Source organism: Macrotis lagotis, chromosome 2 (assembly GCF_037893015.1).
Source record: "Macrotis lagotis isolate mMagLag1 chromosome 2, bilby.v1.9.chrom.fasta, whole genome shotgun sequence".
In the NCBI taxonomy this organism is placed as follows: Eukaryota; Metazoa; Chordata; class Mammalia; order Peramelemorphia; family Peramelidae; genus Macrotis; species Macrotis lagotis.
This window is the reverse complement of record NC_133659.1, coordinates 189,728,779-189,754,947: the sequence shown is the minus strand read 5'-3', so window position 1 is coordinate 189,754,947 and position 26,169 is coordinate 189,728,779. Positions and strand designations below refer to the sequence as shown.

General features: G+C 43.1%; 1 protein-coding gene across 6 annotated transcripts in view; it reads left to right on the top strand.

Annotated features, from left to right (window-relative positions):
* CDK12 (cyclin dependent kinase 12) overlaps window positions 1–22,657 on the top strand; it is a 95,547-nt gene extending 72,890 nt beyond the window's left edge. For 4 of the 6 annotated variants that reach the window (XM_074224041.1, XM_074224042.1, XM_074224037.1 and 1 more), the window contains one exon: window positions 951–1,176. The gene's annotated coding sequence lies outside the window, so the exon portion shown is untranslated. Of the gene's footprint in view, window positions 1–950; window positions 1,177–11,497; window positions 11,619–15,619 lie in introns of those variants that run through there. The other 2 variants (XM_074224038.1, XM_074224040.1) reach the window with 2 other exon arrangements.
* The last annotated feature ends 3,512 nt before the right edge of the window (window positions 22,658–26,169 follow it).

Sequence of the window (26,169 nt, the reverse complement as noted above, 5' to 3'; positions counted from 1 at the left end):
TCCTAGGCAGTGTTCTAAGGACTGAAATGGTCTTTTCCATTTTCAGAAACACTACCCTCATTAATAATTAGGCTGCTGCTGCCAATATCATTTAGATGACCCTTTAAGGTTTTCAAAACCCTTTACATATCATCTCATTTGATCTTCACAACACTGTGAGGCAGTTTCTATTATCCCTGTTTTACAGATGAGACAGAGAGGTTAAATGATTTACCCAGGGTTGCACAGCTAGTAAATAAATTAGAATTTGAACCCAGGTCTTCTTGACCCCAGGTTTAATACTTTTATCTATGCTATTTTTTTTTATTTATGTACAAGATGAGGGTCCCTGATACTGAGAGGAGAAAGTAGCTAAGAAGTTAGGACCTTGTTATTGTTTATTCATTTCAGTTATGTCTGACTCTCTATGACCCCATTTTTTCCTTGGCAGAGACACTGAAGTGATTTGCCATGTTGTTCTCCAACTTATTTTACAGATGAGGAGACTCAGGCAAATAAGGTTAAATGATTTGCCTCTGGTCACTTAGCATTTGAGGTCAGATTTGAACCCAGATCTTCCTGAATTCAGCCCTAGTGCTCTATCCACTACACCATCTAGATGTCCATAGGCTCAAAGGGCCTTGACTGCTTGTCTGATCAGAGAAAAGACAAATTGAGTGCCCATTCAGGAGATACCCATCCATGATGAAGCCTAGTTCCCCCATTTGCCTTTCTGTGCTATTAGCTTTCTTTGATGGAGAGCTAATGTAGGGAAATATAGCCAGCCCGTTGATTATTTACCCCAAATATTCACAATAATTAGGAATCCCATCTTGGTCCATGAGACTGTTCTTTGTGAACTAGGAAGAGGGGAGGGCTTTGGGAAGGGAAGACTGTGTGGGTAAGATGCTAAGTCAGCCAATGACCCTACTTCTTCATTTTTCTCTTCTTGTTCCTTTCTGTGTCAACAGCTCTGCTCTCCAACTGAGGCAAGGGGCACTTCTGCCTGTGGCCATTCCTAGAAATCCAGAGGTGGCTTCAGTGTGGAGAGAAGAACAGACCAGCCACTCCCTGTCTGTGCACAACAGTGGGGCTAGCCCTCACCATCTCCTCTCTCCCTGCCAGCTGCCAGACTTGGCTTGGCAGGATCACAAACCCTGGGTGGAGGTTTCAGAATAAAGTTCAGCCCTAAACTAACCTCAGACTTAACATTAAATATCAAAAAGAGTGCTGCTAGGAAACAAGGTAGGATCAGGGCAGCAGTGAAGAACCTGAGTCTCAGGAATGCATTGAACTCACACTCCTGGATGCCACCCTTCTCCCTACCCAGTGTCCAAATTCTCTTTGATTCTTTTTTCATCCTATTCCCATCCAGTTCACCTTATATACACATACTCCCCAACCCCAGGACACAGATACGTTGTCTTCTGTCCCCACCTCTCCTGTTTCTTTTTCCCTCAAACATTTGCCCCTAAGATCTCTACACAGAATTTGCAGCTTCTCCCTTCCCCCATCTAAGGGAACTCCAGTCCTAGGGGATCTGTCTGTTCTCATTCCCAGAAGATCACTTAGGATAGTGAGTGGTCTAGCTGTTGGTGTGCCTTGAACTGGGACTCCAGAGAACTGGGACCGAGGGCAGATTCCTGGGTCTAGAGTGAGCACTGAGTGTCTGCGTGTATGCCCATGCGTTGGGGCACACTGGTTTATTAGTGTTATTTCAGCATTGTGATGCAGAGAGAGTAAGTGTAACAGCTGCTCCTAGCTCGCAGTGTTTATTGTTACCTAGAGACAACCTCCTGGCTTTTTCCCAGTTCCCCCCACCCCCACCCCAAACAACCCCCCCCCCCAAGTCCTGCTCTCCTCACACTCTGATGGGAAATTTATAGCTTGCCCATACCATACCTTTAACCCTCTCTTGTCTGTAGAAGAAAGCTAAGGTGAGCAGTAGGAACACTTGAGCCTGGGTAGAATGGGATGAGATGCAATAAGGACATCCTCTTAAACCTCATACTGTTTCTAGTATTTGGAAGCCTACTCTCCATTCTTTTAGGTTTTCATAATGATGAAACCAGGGTTTTCCCAATAACTTCCTTAGCTCCTTTGAAAACTAAATGGGCAAAGGACCCAAGTGTCCTCCTCACAAGGTTAGTCACCTCCCTGGGAAATCTCTTTAACAATCTGAATTTGGCTGACTGGCTTTAACACTGGGCCCAGGTGAGCCTGGGCAGGATACAGTTAGAACTGGAGGGATGAACAGAGACTGGTACAACCAGCCAGAAGCATCTAAAGAATAAAATGGGCTATGATCTAAATTTGGTTTAATCTAACACAGAAATGGTTAGAGATACCATTTTACCCCAGGGTCCTGTGGCCAAGGGGAGGGACCAGGCTCATAGAGTGCTAGCTAAATACAAAGAGTGAATGGATAAGGCCTGCTGCCAAGCATGGCAGACAAGACTGGACCTTTCTATACTCATGCTTCTTCCAAGTCTGATGTCAGGACTGTGGGGGATGGCCAAATAAAAACAGTGAAGAGAGAGCTGATCTAAGGCCATTACCCAACTGTTTCTTTTAGGTTAGGGGAAAAGGTGTGTACTCTCTGTATCCCTCTGGGTCCATCATCACCTGAGGACCTCTCATCTCTAATCTATTTTGAACAGATTTTGAGTTTTTAATGCTCTTGGCAAACAAGAAGGCCCTATAGCCTTGGAGATGGCCTTCTCAGAAGGGAGGAAGAAGTCATTCCTCTTAACACTGAGTTCTAGGATCTTGATAAAGATCATGACCTGCTATCTTGCTCCCTTACCTCCACTACAGAGAAAGAAGAAATATAGTAAGATTACAGCAAGTTAGGTAGATGTGTAGATAGCTAGCTAGGATTTACATGGCACTATAATGCCATATTCTAGTTCTCTCCTGATCTTTAGCTGGCCAGAGTTGCTTCCCACACTCCTATAGAGTTAGATCCTAAGTAGAATAGCTTCACTATTCTTTTTGAGCATTCCTAATTGACTGGTGTTTCATTAGTAAAGATAACATCTCCATTCTGAATTTTCTGACTCTTCATGACTTCATTTGGGATTTTCTTGTCAAAGAGACTGCAGTGGTTTGCTAGCTCATATGCAGATAAAGAAACACATTTCTAAATATAACTCATTTTATCATTACAACAAATCTGGGGGGCGGCTAGGTGGCGCAGTGGATAAAACACCAGCCTTGGAGTCAGGAGTACCTGGGTTCAAATCTGGTCTCAGACACTCAATAATTACCTAGCTGTGTGGCCTTGGGCAAGCTACTTAACCCCATTTGCCTTGCAAAAACCTAAAAATAAATAAAAATAAAAATAAAAAAACATCTGGAAGGTAAGTGCCATTGTTTCCCCTATTTAAAAGGGCAAGAAACTAAGGTGAACAGGGGTTAAGTGACTTGTCCAAGGTCAAACAACTAGCAAGTATCCAAGGCTAGATGTGAACTCAGGTCTACTCTAGCTCTAGGTCTATTGTTTTATTTTCAGTGCCACTTAATTGCTTCTAATTGCCTCAAGCAGTTATGAGATACAGGGAATCAGAGACTGATGGAATTCTGTGGCTTTCCATTCTCTAGATTCTTTATCTGGTATAGGTTAGTTATAGAACTATCTGGATAGAGATGATCTTTCCAGAACCTTCCCAAATGCACAGAGCTCCCATATAAGTGTGGCTTCCTTTGGTCATTTTTTAAAGCTCCCTAGGGGGTGGAGTAGCCCAGTGAGTCCCTGATTTTAGTAGCTTAGAATCCTACCTACCCACTCATTCAGAACTTCATTCTCCCTACTGAGAGATGCCTTAGGCACCTTATTTACATGTACTCGCTCAGAATATAAGCTTATCCTTTCCTATACCTCCAGACCAGTCGGTCCCATAAAGATTGTAAGACAAGTTAGAGGATAAGCATTTTCCCTATTGTCTAGGATGAAAGGGAAGTGAATGTGTAGGCACAAGCAAAATAAGCAGAGAATAGCATAGGCTAATATAGAACATCTTCAGACCCTCCCTGCAAAGATAGCCTTATATTAGAGGCAAAAGACAATTAGAAACATCTAAAAATGTGGAAGAAAATCCTTTTTCTTTTCTAGGGAAGAAGGAAGAAATCCCTGAGTATTCCACTCACTTGTGATTTAGAGTAGGTTCTGAAGATAAGAGGAGCTCTTTACTAAGAAGGAACCTAAGGTTGAAGATTCTTGTTCATTCCTAAATGTTGTGAATGGCATACCATCCAACACAACATCTAGCTCTACTATTTATGACTTCCCCCCCAATTTCCATGACAAATGGAGTCTTAAGCAAGCTAGTCAAGCTACAAGGGAATAGGAAAACCATCATGTCCATCCCCAAGCCTCTGAGAATAGCTTGAAGTTGATAGGGAAAAACCTAGAATTGACATTGGTGTCTTAGGAAATGGAGATACCATATTCTAGTTATCTCCTGATCTTTAGTTGTCCGGATACCATTGCTTCCCACACTCTTATAGAGTTAGATCCTAAGTAGAATAGCTTCACTATTCTTTTTGAGCATTCCTAATTGACTGGTGTTTTATCAGTAAAGATAACAGATCCATTCTGAATTTTCCTAAAAGTTATTCATTTGTTTCTGATTTTTCATGACTTCATTTGAAATTTTCTTGTCAAAGACATTGTAGTGGTTTGCTAGCTCATTTGCAGATCAAGAAACTGAGGTAAAAAAGGGTTAAGTGACTTGTTCAGGGTCACATAGCTAAAACATTATCTGAGGCTGACTCTAGGCTCAGAACTCTAACCATTAGAATTAACTGTCTGCCCCTTGCCTAAAAGAGGACCACCTTAATCTCAAAGGAGACTTGATAATCCAATTTTGCCAAATTACTTGTAGCCTCAGAAGCCAGGCCTTAAGTGTTATTACATCATTTTACCTCCAGCCCTTTGCATCATTCTGGGACAATGTAGAATGATGATATGGCCATTACTCAATAAAACGAAGGGAACAATTGGTATAAATATGATTATTCTTTAACCTGATAGTTTCTAATTCCTGCTCAAGAAAGGGGGGGGGTTGGGGGATTAAGGGTTGAGATTTCTAGAGTCCTTAAAAAGGACACTTTATTTTCATAACTAGAGAGCTCCAATCTGAATTTCTTTGAATAGATATTCATCAATAAGGAAAGACCCCCTTCTCGGTACACCTTGAGTTTTTCCAACATCCCCCTCCCCCAGCCAAAGAGGCAATCTTGATCTTGAGGAAGGCAAGAATAATGTCATTTCCTTGGAAAAGACTTCAGTGACTCTAAATAGTGGCAAGATGTTCTTAGGACAAGCCTTTCTCCCCTCTCCACTTCCACCCCATTCCTTGACATCTCTTCCTGGTTCTCTCCTTTCATGTCACTACCCCCTTTTTTCTATTCCCCCTTTATCTTCTCCTCCCTTTCTCCCTCTCTCTCAGCAAGTTTTTTATGTGATTACAGGCACTGCATGGTAATTAGTGCTAAACTCATTTGCACAACTACAGTTAATTGGCTACAACAATTAATTAATGTGTTGGAAATTTGGCACTGGAAAAAAAAAGTTTGTCATCAAAAAAAAAAAGCAAAAAATGTAGAATGAAATGCCCATAAAAATCTAGGGCAGGCTTCAAAGGCCCAGCTGGGCCTCAGACTTGGGGCTGGCCTTCTCTGCCACCTTCCCACGCTCAACTCCAACAGCACTCGGCCTTTACCATTTTTTCCTCTTTTCTTTCTCTTTCTCCCTCTCTCTCTCTCTCTTTTTTTTTTTTAACAACTTAAGCAAACTCATTTCCCTGATAAAATATAGCATGACTAATGGCTAGAGCATGTAAAAATCATTGGGAAAATGTCCTTGGAAGACGAATGCATTTTCAGCAGAATAATTAACTTAATTAACAAATTCACATGCATATTCATCAGGCTATTAATGTCTTCTCGGCTCAGCTTGATGAACATTGCGGTAATAACCATCTCATTTACATACTGCATTCTACTGCGATCCAAAACAGAGACAACATACAGGCGCACACACGCTCGCGCATGCACACACATACACACACACACAAGTAGGGGCACACACACAACATGTGTGAGTCAGTCTAGACTCCAGGGTGATTGGGAATGTGGGAGGGTGTCCAGGCACCTGGCAGGGGATAGAATGGAACCCTGAGAGAGTTTGGTCTAGGGAGAGTCATTGTTGAGGGAGCCTGGGGTTGGGAGGGGGGAGGTAGGTGGGTGTTCGCATGCATTTGTGTGTGAGAGATCAAGAGGGAACTTTCTCTCTCTCTCTCTCTCTCTCTCTCTCTCTCTCTCTCTCTCTCTCTCTCTCTCTCCCCTCTCTCCCTCTCCTTCCACTCCCTCCCTCCCCTTTTCCTTTCCCCTTCCCCCCCCATCTCTCTCTAGGGAAAAACTTGGTATCTGTGCCAACTTTCTTCCCCCTTCCCTCCCTCCTCCTCTCCCACTCTTTCCCCCTCCCAACTGCTGCCAGCCGGCGTCAGCGCCGAATTGCCATCTCCCTCAGCTCTCTGTGGAGCAATCTTGAGGAGCAGTAAGGTGTGACGCTGGGCTCTGCCGGCTTCGCAGCACCGCCTGCGGAAAGAGCGCAGGATGGAGGAGGAAGATTAAGAGAAATCGCGAGCAGGGCTCTGCTGCCATTGGTGTGTGCAAACGCCGAGGAGGAAGGGAGAGTGAGAGAGAAAGGGGAAAAAAAAAACCACAGCAGCTGTCGGCCTAATTCTTCTAACACTCTGCTTGTGGTCATATTAGAAAAACAGATTATGCCCCTCGGTGCCACTCACTTATATTTGACATACGTTAATGTTCTATATCTTCATTCTCTGGTCTCCACAATGCTGGACTTTGGGTTCAGGGGACTGGAGCTAGATGGGCCAAAGGGGCACAGAAGAAGCTGCCCGATGCCCTCCCCTACTCTTTGCCTCCTAAAACACCACCCTAGAAGAAAAGCCATCAGATCTGTCTTTACATCTGATGCTACCATTTGGTCCTGCTCTTGCTTTCCTCCCCACCCCACCTCCACTGCTGGTGTCTCTGTAAGGAACTCTTCATATCCCCTCTAACAAAGCATCCTCCATCCTCTAAAAGATAGGTCCCCTTAGGATCCTTCAAGCCCAATTGAAGTCTGACTCCTCCCTTTCCTATTTAGGAAATATAGGGAAGGGTAATCCTAAAAATGCATACCCCAGAATTGGATAGGAAAGACCCATAAGCACCCCACAGGCCAATGTTGGAGAGAATCTGAGTATCTATGGAAACCAGGTTACCACCACCACCACCACCACCACCACCTCCACCATCATCCTTGAAGGATAGTAGGGATAAAGCTTGTTAGGTATTTTCTCCCTAGCCCCTAAAGTCTAGGAATGATTAGCCTTGAGAGTGACCTGACCGATTCTGTCCTTTTACCTGGTCCCAGTAGGTGCCCCTGCCCCTTCCCCATTTTTCTAATGTTCATTTGATGGTGCCTTGTTCCACACAGTGTGCCTCGTCCTCTTCAGAGACCTGTTGCTTAGCAACCACCAGTGCCTTCTTTCTAATAACTCACAGGGACCATGAGATATATCTATCTCTTTATACCCACTCTGCTCCCCACCCCCACCTATTTTTAATAAAGTCCCTGTTCCAGGTTTACATGGCACTTTTTTCAGAAGGTATTGACAGGCATCTGCTTGTGTGCCCCCAAAGGTGAGCTCAAGCTTTAGCATGAAGGAATGAGTCTAAAACTAAGAACTTTCCAAAATGGTATGGTGGGAAACACTGAAGAAAGAGATAATGGGAAAAACTAGATTCTTCTTCTTAGGGTAGTCTTCAAATGAACTACAGTACATACCAATCTTCATAAATTTCTCTGCATCCTTCATATTTGTAATTGTCTGTCTGAATCTATAGTTTTCATTGAAAAGGGAATCCCCAATAAAGAGCTGAGGGCCTTACTTGACTACAATGAGGAAACTCAGGTCCTTCTGGTAGCTCCTCCTTGTCCTCTAATATTCAACAAAGCTGGTTCTATCTCTGGTAGTTGGTGTACAACAAAGAGAGAATGCTTCAGTCAAAGTGGTAGAGGAATATTTGACCTCCACAGGGAGACCAGTTCTAGGCATCAGGTACTTTCCTCTTTATTCTCTCTTTTCCTTCACTTCTCCCCTTCTGTTTCCACCTAATCTACCACCTAATCTTTGATCTGTTTCTATAGAGACCACCTCTTCCCCACTGACCTCCAAGAATCTTAAGAGAAATGAGGGAGCAAAGCTATGTTCAAAGAATCAAATGGTCATTGGGTACCTACAGTGGAAAGATGCAGCTGAATTAAATCTAGATTCTTAAATCCAGAAAGTATCTTAGAGGTTATTCAGTCCAACCACCTTATTTTATAAATGAAAAAATTATTGCCATAAAGGAGAACTAACTTGCTTAAGAGATCACACAATGACAAAGCTGGAACTAAAACCTGGGTTTTCTGGCTTTGAGTCATGACCATTTAAAAAAATGATGAATGCTATCATTTTTTAATCGATGTTGCTTCACAATGACTGCCTGCTCTTCTACCACTGAAGAGAATCCTCCATTATAATAACAAATGATTAAACAAAACAAATCAGGACACTGGCAATACTTATACCTCATTCTTTACTTATAGGCCACCATCTTTCTGCAGAGAAGAGAAAAGAATTCTTCATGTTTCAGTCCTCTGAAGTCACAGTTGTGTCATGGCAGTGATCAGATTCTGGATAGCTTTCTACATTGTTTTCCTTGACATCATTGTGGTCTCAGGATAGATTACTGCTCCAGGTCATACAAGTCTTTATAAACTTTTTACAATTTTTCATATTGGTAAATGTCTTCTTCCCCCTTTGTCTGATCCTATGATTTTCCTAAGTAAAAAGGAAGTCCCAGGGAAGAAACGCCCCTTACCAATGAGGCTGAACAAATCTTCTGTAGTTTTTGTCTTAGAGAGTTGCCCAGGACACTGAGAAGTTATATAGCTTGCCCAGGATCAAACAACCTTAGTACCTTAAAATCATTGGATTATCGTGGCTCTGCAGTTAGCCCTTGAACCATTACACCACACTGCCACACCTTTATACTGTTTGTTTTGTAAGGCACAATAATATTACATTACATTCATATACCACAATTTGGCAATTCCCTAGTTGGCATTCATTTTATTGCCAATTATGTGCTATCATAAAAGGTGCTATTATGCATATTTTTGTTATATTTTGGACCTTTTCCTCTTTCCTTGACCTCCTTGGGATATAAAGCCTGAAGTGATGTCATGGATCAAGGGGTTGTACAATTCAATGACTTTTCTAGCACAGTTGAAAATAACAGACTGCCTTCTGTGGGGGGTGGGGGAGAATAAATTTAAAAAAAGAAAGAAAGAAAATTGTTTCCCAGAAAGGTCAGAAATGGTTGCTAGTTCTACCAGACAGTACATTATTGGCTGTTTTTCCACAATTTCTCTGATACTTTCAGTGGTCTTTCTCTACTGAATATAATATGGGTTAAGATTTCTCCTGAGCCCTTTGTAGAAAACTCCTGAAGCTGGGGTCCTTAATTTTTTTCTATTCAGAGAGCCCTTTATCATTCTGATGAAGCCCATGGAATCCTTCTCTTGATAATAGTTTTAAATGCATCAAATAAAATATATAGGATTATAAAGGAAACCAATTATTTTGAAATGAGAGTATAATTTTTTTCCCTATCCAAGTTCATACCTCTTAAAATATATTCTTGTACCCCTTAGGGCTAGGTTAAAAACCTGTGCCCTTTGGGGCTGGCCTGGAGGAGGTGGCTAAAAATGATGAATGAGGATAGAATCCTAAGAGAGGTAGGACCACATCAATCTAGCACTGACCTGAACTCAAACATTCTTAAGCTCAAACTTTGGGCCCTTCTTGCCAAATGTATATCAGAATTGTTGGCAAATGGGGAGCAGGGATTTTCCACTTACATGTGGAGCAGGGTGTATGGGGGTTGAGGAGTACAGAGAGAAACAAATCAAGCATACGGTTACTTGGTAAGTGAAGGGTCCTGGTAATGCCCAACAATAATTCCTTCCTCAGCTTTTGATATTTGATTTTTTTCAGAATTTAATTCACTTTTTTTAATGAACAAAAATCTTTTTCTCCTTTGTAACAAGAAAAACAAAACCCTTGTAACAAGCATGAAGAGCCAAACCAAATAAATTCTCCCACTGGCCATAGCTTCAAAATATGTCTCATTCTACACCCTAAGTGCATTGCCTCTCTGTGAGAGAACATGCTTCATCATTGACTCTCTGGAATCCTGGTTGTTAGCCTCTAATTGGTATTTATCCATTTACCTTTACTTAGGACAGAGGTGGTCCCGACCCATCAAGTTCTTCTCCCTTGCCAGCAACAAGACTGTTATGTTCACTCAGTCTGTAGAACTGTGTATACCCCCAATGCCCCTCCTCTGTCTGACCCCCTCCCCCAAGCTGAGCCTTCTGTGGGAGACAGATGGGGTGTCTGTGATGGAACAAGCTCTGGGCTCCTTGCCGCCTGGGGTGGGGAGGGCTCCCCTCCATCTTCCTGCTACTCCTTCTCCTCACCCAAAGCACTGAAATCCACATGGGACCTACTAGTCATACTAGAAGCAGCTTTCAAATCCAGCTCTCCACCCCAGCTAGCACCCAGAGAAGGGGAGGACTAGCTCTCCACTGGTGAGGGTCTGTGATGGACTAGGCCCCAGTTGGAGGCAGTGCCACACTCAGGCAGGGAACTCCTGCAGGGCCAGGAACTAGGTTAGGAGACAATGGTGCCCAATGCCTCGTGACTAATGCAGGGAGGCAGCAAGAAACAAGAGCTTCACCTCACCTCCTGCAGGGCCATCACACTGGAGACCTAAGCCTGGGGTCTAGGGTGGAGAGGAGTTCAGAGCAGTGACTACCTTTTTTATTCCATCTTTCCCATATTTTGGAGGATAATATATATCAGGAACAGTCAGATAAAGTGAAGAACAAAGATGTCTCTCTGACCTAAACCTACACCTTTACTCTACCCCACCCTCCCCACATACACATTTTCCTGCCTCTCAAGGTGTACCTGGCCACTCAATGGACCTTTGATGGCTAGGCCTTTGGGCAGGATATCAAGAATCTGTCATTTTCCCAAGAAAAGATAAGATGAATTCCTTTCAAATCCCCCTTCTCTCTCAAAAAGTAAAGGTGTCACTCTCCATTGGGGAAAGTCTGGATCTCTCTTTCCTCTCCATACCCTCTGACTATCCTGAGAGCACAATCTGAGATCCAAGCAACTTCAGCTGGGATAAATCTTTGAGGTTAATTAATCAATCCTTCTATCTCAACCCTCAAATCATTTGATTTCTTATCAAATTTTATTTATTTTTTATTTGAATCAAATTTTATTTCTTATGTAGGGGGTAAGGGCTCTCTATGCTAGGGGAGGTCTCTGAGAGAGGTCTCTAGAAGCCAGAGCCTTATAGATTTCACTCTTTCTCTCAGCCTTGCCTCACCCCCTTCCAAGTTGTCTCTGTTGCCTCAGAGATGTTTGGGAAGATGAGAACTGAGTCCCAAGCTGGGCAGCGGAAGGAAGGCCAAGGGAATATAGAGAATCAGTAAGGAGGTAAGTACTAGAAATCTGCGCTGCCTTCACAGTGACAGATCAGATGACCTCTGGAGGGCATCCAGTCTTCTGTCAAGGCCTTGCTGCTCCTATAGTCTGAGCTCCGTCAACCCAAACTGCCTCCCCCGCCCATTCACACACCCTTCAATTAAGAGTGGGCTCTCGGGGTAGGGAGGAGGGTGAGTGCAGTGAGATGGAGAGGGATGGGACAGATTAGTCTATATCTTCCCCTTCTCAGTGGGCACTTTTATTTTCCCTCTTTTCTCAGATATACCACCCTCTCTCCAACCAACTTTACCACCTCTCCCTATTCTCTGTCTCTCTCATTCTTCTGAACCCTAGCTTTGGCCTCCCAAAACCCAAAAGAGAAGAATCAATTCTATGGGGTATGGAGGCTGTTTAGTGAAGGTGTTGCCTTTCTCCTCCAATCATCACCTCTCTCTCCTCCCCCATCATGTCCCTTCCATACTGCCCTGCCTGCCTCTACCAATCTCTGGAGCTATTTGTTTGGGAACCACTGGGGTAGGGAGAGTGAGGGGGGTGATGGGCAGAATGTTCCTCTCCCTCTGACCTCACCTGTTCTTGGGTCCCTAATGAAGTGGGGCAGCCCAGGCCATTAGCCAAGTTTCCACGTCCTCATCAAAAGCAGCATCTGTCCCCTCCAATCCAGATCGCAACCCCCTCCCCCCGGGGGAGGGAAGAAACCAATTGGAAGGGGCCCCAAGCCAACCGGTGCCCTCACCCCACATTCCACTGCAGCCCTAGATTAGATAGTGAGCAAACAGGAGTCGACCAGAGGCAGAGACAGAAGCCCTCCCTGCACACACAGAGACATACATGTGTCAGTACATGCTAGTGCCCCCTCCCCCACCCCTCCCTCACCAAGCTACCTGGGCCTCAGTCACTGCCAATCGAGCCTTCTTTTATTCATTCGTTGTTTTATTGCTGGCAAACACCACCGCCTGCCACTGTTGGAGGCGTTCCTGCCAAATCCATCCCAACATCTTGGCCTGGCATCCGGGCGGCATGCTAATGCAGAAATTTAAAGAGCTGCTTGCTTGCTCGGTTTTAAATCGGAATTTCAAATGAGCAGCCATGCTCCAGGGGGACTCAAGCAAAAGCTGAACAATATCTGACCCTGCCCTTCCCACCCCCAACAACCCCACACCCCTCAAGCCTCTTCTCCTTTCTTATATGGGAAGGGTGCATCCTAACAAGATTGGGAGGCTCTGGAAGAACTTGGAGGGAGGAAGGGCAACTAAGGAGGAGGGACCTGTAAGGGAGAGAGGGAATCTGTTATGGGGAAAGGGGGCATGGGCATATGATCTATTGGTCCAATACATCTAGAACCCCCTCCTCTCAGGAGAAGGGATCTGCTGGGGTTAAGGGATCCATGGCTGTGGCAAATATCCAGCCCTAAAGAGGGAATTGGAGGCTGGTAGTCCAGCTGCCAAAGGTCTTTGCTGCCAAACCTACCATCAAACTCCTCCTCCCCTATCTCCCCTTATATATACCCTTTGCATCTTCCTTGTGAGGAAAAAGAGAGTCCCTAAAAGGTAGAGGGATGGTTAAGAATCTAAGGTACATAAATGTAGATCCACATGAATTTCCATGCATGGGAAGAATCAGTGGTTACAATGCATGCACAAACATCCTCAAACATGCCTATAGTCAAAATGAAAAAAAAAAAAAAGAAACCAGACCTGGGTGTGTCCATGTTGCACACCACCTCTGCTTGTATCTAGACAAGCCGATACATCTATGTGCCCAACCCAACCCAAAGTTATTTCCAATGAATCTCCATGATGACCGTTCATAGTCTGCTCTGTTCCCCAAGGTTCATCAGCTACCCCTTTCCCTCTCTGGGTAAGACTGAGCAAATAAGGATCAGTACTCTGGTCCTGTCAGGGTAAGGTGGCACCTGAGCTCCTAAATATATTCAGACCTGGGTATCAGTCCTGAACCTAGTGTGATTTCCCTAGCTGGTAACTAGCTGGCTCAAATTCCTTCCTGTCCCTGCAACCATCTCAGGGAAGAACAGGCCTCAGGTTCAGGGGATGGGGAATCTGGGCCTGTCTTTCCATGAAATCCTCTGCTTCTTTCCACATTGTCATCATCACTTAGAAACAGGTACTCAATAGTTACTGTGGGGGGGACATATTGCAATGTACCCATCAATTCCCTAGAGGCAAAGGCAAAGACCCTTTGACTTGGTGACCTTCACTTTACCTTACTGACTGCCATGCCAGGAAATGTCCCCCTTGACCTCCCTCCCACCATACCCCCTCCCTCAAAAAACAAGCCAGTTCCTTTGGGGGTTGGTGTGGCTGCCAGCCAAGAGGCTCGGGGCAGGCCTGGGGCGTGCAGCTGGCACTTGCTGGCCAGATCCCCCAGACATCCCCATTACCCTCCCCCCTCTGATGACCCCCCCACCCACCCAAATGACTCCTGGTTGTGGGAGGATAGAGCCAGGAGAATAGGTCCTCACCGTGCCCAGCTGGAAGCTAGAGTTGGTGAGGTCCAAAGGGTGGCCTCTTTCCCACACTACCCACTAACAACCTCCCCCCCCCACTTCCCCTACACATTCACCCTTTCCATCTTCCCTGCTAGGAAGAAGAGAATCTCTAGAAGAAGGCAGAGGGACAGTTAAAAATCTAACCCACACTCCATCTCTGTCCTCCTCATTCCAAAAACTGCCTCCAGAATTCTTTAATCTCAATCTAGACCAAACACTAGGAGATACAGACTAGCCAGAAGTTTGTTCAGAGAATCACAGTAATCTCAGGTCTGATGCCTATAATTATAAAGCCCTTAGCACTAACTTAGTGGCTGGCTCACTCGTTTGTGTGTGTGTGTGTGTGTGTGTGTGTGTGTGTGTGTGTGTGTGTGTGTATTTATATATATCACCCATTTATATAGTGGCTTACACAGTAAGCACTATATAAATGATAGCTATTGCTATTATTATATGTCTAGAAGCTTAGATGTTGCTCCGACTGGGTAGCAGCTAGGGCATTTATCCTGATGTGATTTGCCTGTCCCAGAGAAGGAACAGGGGCAGCTGAGGGGGAGTAGGTTGTGTATGATCATTGTGAAGGACCATTGGGTCACTAGAGGCCCCAACTTGTTTAGATGCAAGTAGGAGTGCTGAGTGACATGGATACACCCAGGACTATTTCTTCATTTTTGACTACATGTATGTGTAATGGTTTGAGAAGGTTTGTGTATGAACACTTGATTCTGTGCATGTATGCACATTCATGTACATATATGTATGCCCAAATTAATGTACATTTGCATTTTTCTGTTAATTCTCAACCATGGGAGCAAACCATGCATGGTCACAAAGCTCATTGGGAAAAGACTTCCTTTGGTGCAGTAGGGAGTAAGGGGAACCAGAGAAGGGGAAAGGAGTTAGGGGATTATTTAGGGGACAAGAGCTAAAGCTGAGGGAATTCCAAAAGAGAGGAGAGGCAGGGTCTAAGCAGACCCTAAGGAGAGTGTGATGGGGACTTGGAGGAGAAGAGCTTGGGCTTGAGGGAACACTGAGAGATGGTGGGGGCAGATCTGGTGAAATAACTGCCTTTCACATTTAATTAGCAATGTGCAAACAGTATGCAAATCAGCTTTTCTTTAGGTGGAGTCAATAGTGTTGGCACTTTTTTTGAACAAGGCTGTGAGCCAGGCTCTCTGAGATACTGGACACATAATCCTGGGGAGATGCCAGAAAGGTCAGTATTTCTCCCCCCAGCTGGCCCCCCAGCTAGCCCCTTGGGGAATTTCTAAAGAATTCACCTCTAGTTTGTGGAGGAGTTAGGTGAAAGAAAGGTAGAGAGTGAAGGGCACAAAGGTACCTCTCATAGGAGGTGATGCTGGTGGTGAGAGCCACCCTTGCCTGCTTCTTTCCCTCCATTTGTCCTTTCTGAAATTAGTATGCCCATAATACCACTTGGCAGCACTGCTTCCTTCCATTCCCACCCTACCCTCTTTTCCTGTTCCAGTGCTTGGAAGATACCTAAATAATACATCCCCTGTTAACCTCTGAAGCCTGGAAACTATGATGCCATGATGAAACCATGGGAAAGGACTGCAGAGTCACAAAACTTCCAGGGACATCCAAAAAGTCATCTCTTCATAGTGTAAAGCAGAAGTCCAATAACTATGACTCTTGGACTTAATCTGACCTGCTATCTATATTTTTGCAACATACTGTACAAGTATTTTAAAATATAAAAATCATTCTTATTTGAAGAACTTGAGATGAATTTGGTCCTCAAGTATTGTATGTCAGCCTCCCCAGTGCAAAGGATAGATTGCTAGATTTAAAATTAAAATGCTTGGGTTTAAATCTCTGTCTTTAACACTAGCTTCCTGACCTGACTCTGGGCAAGCAACTTAACTTCTTCAAGGGTTGATTCCCTGCTCTATAAAATAGTGTGATGATGCTTTTATTTCCTACCTCACGTGTTTTTTGTTTTGTAAACAAATATGTAAGTGTGAACCCATTTTATAGGTGAGTAAACTGAGGCCCAACAAAGTGAAGTGACTTGCTCAAGGCCACACAGTTAGCTCAGTGGCAGGTCTATTTAACAATGAGAATTGTTATTCTTACACCACAGTCCTGTCAAAGATGATGCTGGAAGTGAAGAATGGAGAGAAGCATCTCACTTTGATACAGGGACTGCTTCCCCCTCATCCTGTCCACCATCTGAAGTGAGGAGTTCCTTCTTAGGACTAATCCCCTAAACCTCTTGTTGCTTCCCTTCCAGTCTTCTAAGAGGGAGCCTAGCTCACTACTTTTTCTTTAGACTCTCGTGGAAGCTGAAATAAGAGGGGATGGTGGACAGTTAAACTCATCATCCCTTGATGCTGCTGAGTTGACTGTCCAGTGCCATTCTGTTCCTAGGAGGGCAGACAGTGAGTCTGTATTGATCCCCCATCCCCTTGCCCCTCTGACACCAGTCCTTCTACTCCAATCCCATTTTCTTCCTCCAGTGGTTGGAGGCGGTATGGGGATGGGGGGCAGTGGAAGCAAAGAAAGCGAGTCCTGCACCTTTAAGATCATCCCCTTTGGAGTCTCGGTGTTGTCAAGGTGCAGTTGCTAGGGGGCCCATCAAGGTATCCACATTCAGCAGAGCCGCCACCAGCACGGGGCTGCTTTGCATCCGCCGCTGCCGCCGCCGCCGCCGCCGCCGCCGCCCAAGCCTGGGCCAGCTCCTCCAAACCGTCTGGCAGAGTTGGCACCGTCCCCGGCTCCTCGGTGCCCCCGCGGTGCATGGCAGGCTGTGGCTTCATTACCCTGATTGATTCCTCCTGCTCCTCGCCCTCCATGGGGGCTATGGTCTGGGTGGGGAGGGGGACGATGGAGGAAAAGGAGGTGGCATCTGTGGGCTCCTCCCTTCCCCACCTTCCCCAGGCTTGGCTTCGCTCAGGCTCCCCCTCTACCTGAGCAGAGGGTAGACGGGCCATGTGCTGGTGACATCGAGTAGAGGGAAAAAGAGGGTCTGCCCACTTTGCCCACGACCCTCACCCTATTCTGAACCTGATGTACCCATCTTTTCATCAGAGAAATGCCTTGGCCTGGGGCTTTTTTTTTTTCGGTTAAGTGAGGTACTAAAGTAATAGCTTCTGTCTGAAGAACAGGTATGGCTAATAGGGTGAGCAGGGACCCACTTTGTCCTCCAATTCTGCCCACCTAGGTTCAAATCTTGATTCTTCCATTTAGTTAGCTCTGTACCCTTGGGAAAATCATTTCATTTTGTTAGGCTTTAGTTTGTTCTTCTGTAAAATGGGCACTGTAATACTTGTGATGAGGAAAGCATTGTCCAAACTCTAAATTGAGTCAAAAATGTGACTAATGGAGAAAAGAGGGAGTCAGATCCAAGGTCAAAGGAAAGACCACAGGCTGATTGTTGAATTTACATGGTGGTAGTGATGTGCTGTTAAAGGTTTCCCAACTGATTCTGGGGGTGGGGTGGGTATGTGGAAATGGATTCTAGACAAACTTTTTAAATTTAATCTGCATTATGAACATTTTCTTCATCACTTTCTTAAGCCTACACAATCAACAGAATAATAAATCAAGTCTTGATTTGTACTGTTTGCCTCTTTACAATGTGTAAATGCTCACACTGAAAATTGAATGATCAGCTGACAGGCTCCAATACATTCCTGCATGGTGGTATTGATCAGACTTTCAAACAAAATTTAAAACTTGATAAAGCATCAAGGTCTGGAACTGAAAAAAGATCTGCAGTCATCTGTTTCAGTGAACACTGAGCTTGGAAGAAAAATGAATTGCCCCAGATCACATCAGGATAGCAACAGAGTCAGGATTCAAACCTAAGTCTATCCAACTCCAAATCCCTTCTTTAATGTATCCCTTTACCTCTATTCCTGGGAAATGATTTACCACTTTGCTGTTGTGAGCCTCATGTATCTTTGGTAGGGTATCTCCTGGGTGCAGTATTTCCAGTACTGGGGAGAAGCAAGGACTGAGGTGTTCTCATTTCTTATACAAGATCACTCAATCTTATTTACAAGAAGACTCCTAAAAATAGAAGCAAGGAGGTAAGATAGCCACCAGCCAGGCCAAGGAAATGACTTCTCCCAGGGCCTTATAGAAGAGGCCAGGGAATTGAGCTTTAAAAAAAGAGAAAAAAATCCAGGGCCTGGGAAATCATTATTTTTATGTCCCTATCTCAAAGGATGACCACATCTAAACTTTTCCTTTTGGCTGGCTACAATGTGACTTAGAACAAGGTACAATGAGGGGGAGTTGTATTCAATTCAATTTTATTTATTCATATTTATTACAAGTATTCAGTATTTATTAATCACCTTCTCTGTGTCAATTTTCTAGGAGCAGGAGATAAAGGAACAAAAATTATATAGTTCCTGCCCTCAAGGAGCTTATCATTGGAGCATTCCACTCACCACTGGATGATTTCTAAGGTCCCTTCCTGGTCTAAATCCTAGGATTTTTAGTGTCTTTTCATTGTTTAAAGACCCTTGGAGTAAGAGATACCACCCCCCCCCCACCTTGATTATTCCTGGTCATTTTTTTTCTGTTTCAGTAATAGAAAGTTCTTTGACTTGTGACTAAACTAATCCCTCCTGCCATAATTCTGCATACCTTCTGTGTTCTCAAGAGAAATATCAGATGCCCTATCTCTCACTCTAAAATCATTTATTTAGCACTGGAAGGGACCTTAAAGGTTATATAATTCCTAGCATTCAAACTCTTCTGGAGAGAGCTCAACTCCAATGAGCTGGCCACATTGTTCAAATGCCAAATGTACAGTTGCCTAAAACTATTTTCCAGAGAACTCACACAAGGTCAAAGAATCAATACAAAGACACTCTCAAAGTCTTCTGAAGAGCATTAGTATTGACTGTGAGACACAGGAGATGCTGGTACAGAACGTGCTCAGTATGACATACCCAAAATGGAGAAAAGAACATTTGTACCTGACCTGTGGTAGGGTTTTCTGTCCTCATTTTGATCTGGTCTGTGGTCTGATCAGCCACAGTTAGGCACATTAAACCTTTACTCCAACATAGCAATGTTGTTTTGGTCCTCTTTGAAAATGAAAACAGCAACCAACCAACCAACCCTCTCCTTTTACAGAAGAGGAGATTAAGAGAGAGACAAAGTCATACAATTTAGTGATAAAGTATGTGAACCCATGTGCCTCTGACTCCAAATTCAAGGTTCTTGGGTCCTAAAGGCAGGGATAAAAATATATTATGTCACTATCTAGGTGACAAAATGGATAGAGGTGAATTCAAATCTGGCCTCAGATACTTACTACTATGTGACCCTGAGCAAGCCATTTAACTCTATCTCAGTTTCCTCATCTGTAAAATGAATTGGAGAAGGAAATGGCAAACCAGTCTAGTTTCTTTGCCAAGAAAATCCCAAATTGGGTCATGAAGAGTCAGACAAGACTGAACAACAAAAATTGTCACCAAAAGTGCTTGAAGCATTGTCTGGCAGCAAATCATAACTCATAACAATAATAGCCAACATTTCTCTATAGCCCTCATAGGGCTACTTCAATTCACTATCTCTTCTATCTCTGCTACAAATGTTGCTATCTCTATTTTATTAAAGAAGAAAATGAAATATTAGAGAAATTACTTACATTTTTTTAAATACAAAGTCTTGAAGCTAGTAAATGATAGGCTCAGGATTCAAATCTAGGTATAGAAATATGTTCTACGTGACTTCACACATATAATGAATATCATATTGTTTGTCTTCTTAATTGGGAGATGGGGAAGAGGGAAGGAAAGACGACTGATTCCAGACCAAGTAATCTCAATAGTAGTAGATGGGAAAGAGGATGAGAAGTTAGAACTCAACAGTTTGAAAATGAATGTTAAATAAATAAAGGATACAAAACCTATGTCTTCTGCCTCCAAACTCAGTAATCTTCCCATTATACCAGACTGGTTTATTTTGTGGTTTATTTGCATGGGGTGCCTGTTAAGGTACAGACTGCACTCTTCTATCCTCAGGACCTTCCAAGGTCCTATACCCTATTCCCTAAATCTTTCTACCCATCACTTCCTTACATACACACACTCTCAACTCCCTCCCTCCAGATTCAGAGAGACTAAATGAGTCCCAGAGGTATTAAGATACCACAGGTAATAAGAAACAGAGCTGCAGTTATATAATAAGCTTAAATCATCTCTACCTTTACTACCCACAGAAGTTTTCCCCTTTAGACCTACAAAGATCCTGAAGCTGCATACAACCTGCACCTTTGAATGACTACACTGTATATTTCTTGTGCTTGTATGTTTGTTTGTTTTCCTGTTGTCTCCCCAATAAGAAAAGGAGTTCCTTGAAGACAAGGATCATGTTTTTACTTTTCCTTTTATCTCCAGCATTTAGCACAGATGTTTAGTAAACAAATAAATGTTTGTTGACCAACTGATTGAGAGGAATGGAGGAGGATGGGATGTATTAGGCCATCTGATAGAGTGGAAAAGCTAGATTTGGAATCCAGGAGCCTAGATGTGAATCTTAGCTCAAATTCTTTGTCTCTGTAACCCTGAATAAATTAATCATACTGGGCCTCAGTTAACTCACCTCTAAATTAGACTGGTTAGACCAAGTCTTATCCAGCTCATTCAATTTTATAGAGCCTATGAGTTCTACTGCACCTACTCCTGGAATTTAGGGACAAATATAACTTGATTGGGATACCAGTTTGGGACAAATTCAAATGCAGCTTACCATTTATGAGAAAGGTATAGTGTGAGGATATACAAAGATGAATGAGATAAGAAACCTATCAAAAAAATATATAATTGGAGTGAGAAGCTATAATACAAATTACAATATAACAAATGCATAGAAGAGAAACAAAGTCTTATGAGGCATTTGAGAAAAGAGGTAATAACACTTCTGGTCAAGGGAATCAGAGCAAGTTTCTTAGAGGAAGTGGGATTGGAGTGGGTACATGAAAAGTTTTTGAAAAAAAATCATTTCAGCCATCATTTTTAATTTTTTTTTTTTTAGGTTTTTGCCAGGCCAACGGGGTTAAGTGGCTTGCTCAAGGCCACACAGCTAGGTAATTATTAAGTGTCTGAGACCAGACTGGAACCCAGGTACTCCTGACTCTAAGACCAGTGCTTTATCCACTATGCCACCTAGCCGCCCCTAATCTGATAGCCTTTACATTTGTTTCCATGATACGCATACATCAAAATTGAATGTGTTGAGAGAAAAAAACATGTCTTAAGGAAAAAAGAAAATATTAGAGACAGCAAAATTATATAATATATAAGATGATTTAAAAAATTTTTTAAAATAATTTTAAATCTTTTAAACTCCATAGTTCCTTCTCTGGATACACAAAGTATTCTCCATCACAGACCCCTAAAATTGTCCCTGATGTTTGCACTGATGGAGTAAGCAAGTCCATGGAATTTGATCATCACCCCATCTTGTTGTTAAGGTGTACAATGTTCTGGTTCTGCTTATCATTTCAGCAGCAATTCATGCAGGTTTTTCCAGGCTTCTCTGTAATCCCATTCCTCCTGGTTTCTAATAGAACAATAGTGTTCCATCACATACATATACCACATTTTGTTCAGTCATTCCCCAGTTAATGGACATCCCCTCAATTTCCAATTCTTTGCCACTGCAAACAGAGCTGCTATAAATATTTTTGTTCATGTGAGGTTTTTACCCTTTTCATGATCTCTTCAGAATATAGACCCAGTAGTGGTATTGCTGGATCCAAGGGTGTATGCACATTTTTATTGCCCTTTGGGCATAATTCCTAATTGCTCTCCAGAAAGGCTGGATTAGTTCACAGCTCCATCAATAATGCATTAGTGTTCCAGATTTCCCACATCCCCTTCAACTTTGATCATTATCCTTTCTAGTCACATTGGCCAATCTGAGAGGTGTGAGGTGGTATCTCAGAGATGCTTTAATTTGCATTTCTTATATCAGAAATAATTTCGAGCAATTTTTCATCTGACTACAGATAGCTTTGATTTCAGCCATCATTGTTGACAAGATGGATAGATGTGGACTGGGATATAGTGGATATGTAGTTTTGGAACTGATTGGCTAACCATTCTTGTATTCTAAGACATATGAGCCAAAGTTAAGGAGAATTTTGCTGTGTGCTGAATGTTAATTCTTATAGTTTGGATTTAGAAAAAAATTCTACTGTACAAGTAAAAGATGAAGGGGATACATCTAGGATGTTAGACCTAGAAGAAATCTAAGGATCTTAGGGGACTACAAACAGTTTAAGTCAGAAAAGTTCACTCAACCTTGGGCTGTATTATCAGAAGTATAGTGAACAGTTGGAGAGAGGATAGAATCTTCCTTCACTCTGTCATGATCAAATAAAATCTATAGGGACTTCTGAGTGCCATATTTTAGAAGGGATGTTGACAAACTGGAGAAAAACTTGAGGCAATTACCTGCAGGAATGTGAGGGGACCAAAGACAGTGTACTACAGGTTCAAGAATTTTTAGGCTGGAGCAGAGAAGACCGGGAGAAAGGGAGAGAAATAAAAGTTTCAATATTTGATCAAGAATCACATGTAATGGGGGGGGGGGCTAGGTGGTGCAGTGGATAAAACACTGGCCCTGGAGTCAGAAGTACCTGGGTTCAAATCTGGCCTCAGACACTTAATAATTACCTAGTTGTGTGGCCTTGGGCAAGCCACTTAACCCCATTTGCCTTGCAAAAAAAAAAAAAAAGAATCACATATAAGAGGAATTAGATTTATTTTGGGATTAAATAAGGACCTAAAGGGCAGGGAGTTTTCTGTCCTTGTATCCCAGGAGTCCAGTACAGTGTCTTGTACCTAATAGATCCATAATAAATGTTTGTTGAATTCAATTAAACTGGTTCAGGAGAGTTTCAACACAATATAAGGAAAAACTTTCTTAATGTTTGTTTTCAGAAGATAGTGAGCTCCTCATCAATGGTGACTATTCAAGAGGGTATTAGAAATACATTTATTGGTAATATTAAAGGCAGAATTCATTTGAGGCTAGAGGATTTCAGTACCAGTTCAGGCTTCTTCTCTGTGGCCTGGACAAGTCATTTAACTTCTCTCAGTCTCAGTTCTGTCATCAGTAAAATGAGAAGCTTGAACTAATTAGAGATCAAGTTTCTTTTTACCTATGAATTTAATTCCTGTCCAACTTTGAAATTTTTGGTGCCTAGGTTACTGTATCTCTAAACAGTCATAGGTGAGACCATGAGCTACAAGGGAGAAATAAAGGTACTTTGGGGTAACAAATTTTACAATCTATAAAATCATTCATGCAATATATAGTTATTGAATGATCCAATAAGATTTTTTTAAAGTGCTTAGTTCTGAGTCTGGTCATAGAAACTTTTTTTCTCTTCCTCTTTTTATGCATATAGTAGTGGAGAAGATACAGAAATGAATGGCATAGTCCTTGCCCTCAGGGAGCTTCCAGTCCAGCTGGAAGGTTAAGACAAAATAACTTCCAGACAAGGTAGTGCCATATGGGAGGGGGTTGGTCCAGCTCATCTTCCAACTCTGACATTCTGTGGATTCTAGGACATCACCAGTCCACAGGCTAATTGCCTTGTGTATTAAGAAGTGAAAGCAGGGTGAAGGTGGAAGGGGAGGGGTGCTGTTAATCCTGGGGCTAAGAATTTTTAAAATGTGGTAGTGGTGGGGGGTTCCCCTCAGACGTCTGTTGTGTCATTGAAAGTGGTTTCAAAGCATCTTGGTGGAGAGGGAGGGGAACTAAGAAATCTAGGGCATGACCTGGGCCCTACTTCTGTCATCCTCTTTCCTTGACCCTCCTCCAACCCCCATCTATCTTCTCCACCACCACCAGCACAACCACCACCACCTCCTCAGCCACCCACCTCTCCCCCGCCCCTGCCAGCCCATCCCCAGTTCCCAGTGTCTCTTGGCGGAGGCTCTGCTTCCTATTAATACAAACCACGTGGGACTCTTTCTGGGGCCGGTCTCCAGGCAGAAAACCGTCTCTGTTTGGGAAGCAGCAATAGCCACCTAGTGGTTGTTGAGCATCCTGGCAAGGGCAAGATTCTAGTCCCTAGTCCTTGGGGGAATAGGACTTGTTGGGGTGGGGGGGATACAGCAGTGCATTTAGAAATAGGATGCTTGCCAGTGGGGAGAGGAATAGGAGTAAAAGGGTTAAGCAATCAACCCCAAACCCCTCCCTTTCCCTATATGACCCCCCCATACCCACCCATCTTTCCCTATTGCATTCTTCAACTCCAGACTCTCCCCACTTAAAAGTTTTCTTAATGTTGAAAATGAAAGCATTGTTACTCAAAATGCTTCTTTTAAGCACCTATTATCTGCTAGGTAATGTGCTGGGGATTTAAAAAAATTTGACCTTGGATAATTGAGAATTGCTCCTGGGATTAAGTTTCCTTATCAATTAATTCTGACTTTCAATTAGTACTTATTAAGACTTTTCTATGTGCTTACAAGGGGCTGAAGATTTGTAGAAAATTAATTCCCCAATTCCTTCAATGAGGCAGTGGCTTCAGTTCAACTCATTAAGCACCTACTATGTTCAATGTACTGGGATAGTGATAGGTTCTGAGAAGGAAGAAAACAATCATTAAACTGTCAAACACTTTGCAAATATTATCTCATTTGCTCCTCACAATAACCTTGGGAGGTGGAGCTGTTATTTTCTCCATTTTCCAGTTGAGGAAAGTGAGGTTAGTGACTTGCCCAGGTTCACACAACTAGTGTCTGGAGGCATGCTTGAACTCAGATCTTCCTGAACCCAGTCTCAGACTGCTAGCCATTGTGCCATCTACTTGCCTTATGAATCATTCTCTACCCTCTGGAAGTAGGGGAGAGATAATATGTACAGAGATAAATAAATACAAGATGTGTACAAAAGTAAATTCAAAGAGTTCATTGAAGTTCTTCTCAACCAGTCCTAGCAGTGTACAATCTGAACTATTTCCACTCCCAAAAGAGTTCCATCTCTTCTATGGAGAATTCCTGTCTATGAGCTAGTGGTCCCTGACAACTTCTTTTCTCCAGCTCTCTAACACCCAACCCATGCCACTACAAGACTGGAACTATAGTGATACTCTGATGGATTTCAGGCAACTCCTTTTCCTTTACAACTCTGTCCTTGGTTGCCTCCTCTCTTCCTCTTTTGTTTCCTGACTCTACCATACCCTTCTGCTTCAAACTAGTAGAGTAATACTGATCCTTCTCCTGCAGCTCCATCTTCTCTCTAACTGGAAAAAAGTGGACTTCAAAGAGTCTTCCCCGATCCTGTGTTTACAGAGGGCCATGACAGTTTAGTCATTTCTCAGCTGGTTATTGAACTTCATCAACTTCCCTCTCAGGAGGCCTTCCATCCTTGACTTTTCATCTCTTTTTACATGTTGTCTTCCCCTTTAGATTGTGAGTTACTTGAAGATAGGAACTATCCTTTGTTTATAATCTCATCCCTATCTCTTATGCCAAGACCTACATCTTCAACAGAATTAGCCTCAAGATGACATTTATGGTAATACTTTTGGGGCATATAACTTTCTTAGTGGCTCTGGAAGCTAAGTAATACAGATATTATTCCCATTTTATAGATGGAAAAAAATTGAGGCTTAGAGAGGTAAATGACTTTCCCATAGTCAAAAATAAGAATTTGAGTCAGATTTTACCTCTTCCCAACCTGCTTTGTCATATCTAGAAATCATCACCTATGTATCTTAGCTCACAAAAGATTCTGCTTGCCTTCCTCAGTTCCTCTAGACCCCTGGCTCAGGCAAAATAGACAGACTGACAAAGCTTGAGGTGAATGGTGGGAACCTCTCATAAATTCAGCAGGCACAGGATTTGATTTTCTTGGGGCACCAGCTTTTCTCCTGCCAATACTCAGGCTGGCAATCTTGCCACTTGGAGGAGGAAGGGAAGTAGTTGGGTTTCCAGGGAGAGACCTAAATAGAGAAGGATAGGAACAACCCACAGGAGGCCTCTGGGCCCTGGAAGATTAAAAAAAAAAGCAGACTGGGATTGTGGTGGC